We start from the raw sequence: 837 nt of genomic DNA on the forward strand, positions 1-837 counted from the left end.
CCTTACAAAAGAGGGTTTTTGAAGACAATTCGTTGTTGTTTCTTATTTATTTACACACTTGTGCCTTCGAACTGTTGTATAAACACAATATCACACTCGTAGCCGTGCGATATGGCTGTATATCAGCACGCTGTAATTGCCTAAGGCCGAATCACGGCCGTGCTGATATACAGCTATATTGCATGGCTACTCGTGTGATATTGCTCATATATATATATATATATATATATATATATATATATATACATACATACATACATACATACATATATGGTCACACTTTAGATTAGGGTCCAATTCTCACTATCTCATGGCACGCCAATTCTCCCTGCTGCAAATTTTGTACATATAGACCTTTTTGTCATCAGAAGAAAATTTAATTAGGCCTAAATCAAGAAATATATTCAGATCACGGAAATGGTTCAGGATGGCAAATGACAACTAGCATCAGCTAAAAATCTAATCTTAATTATTTCCCTTAAACATAACATATTAAAGTCTTATTTCAATGGATTTATTATTCATTTTAAATTAATTAATTTACTATGTTAATTCAAAATACTGCTATTTTTGTGATGCACATAATTGGATCGCATGGATTTTCTGAAATGCCACATTTGGATTTCCATGATAATTAACATAGTAAATCTTGTTAGTTTTTTATATTTTCAATTTAAAATAAAAGTTTTTCTAAAGTTAGAAGATTGCAGTGGTTACCCAGAGGAGCCTGGGCAAACTTCCAGGCCCCCCTCCCCCCCAATAAGTATTAAAATGATTTATATTTAGTTAGGTCAAATTAACCAATTAAAATGCTAAAAAACACACAAAATTAAGATG

The sequence above is a fragment of the Ctenopharyngodon idella genome, chromosome 19 (genome assembly GCF_019924925.1).
Source record: "Ctenopharyngodon idella isolate HZGC_01 chromosome 19, HZGC01, whole genome shotgun sequence".
Lineage (NCBI taxonomy): Eukaryota > Metazoa > Chordata > Actinopteri > Cypriniformes > Xenocyprididae > Ctenopharyngodon > Ctenopharyngodon idella.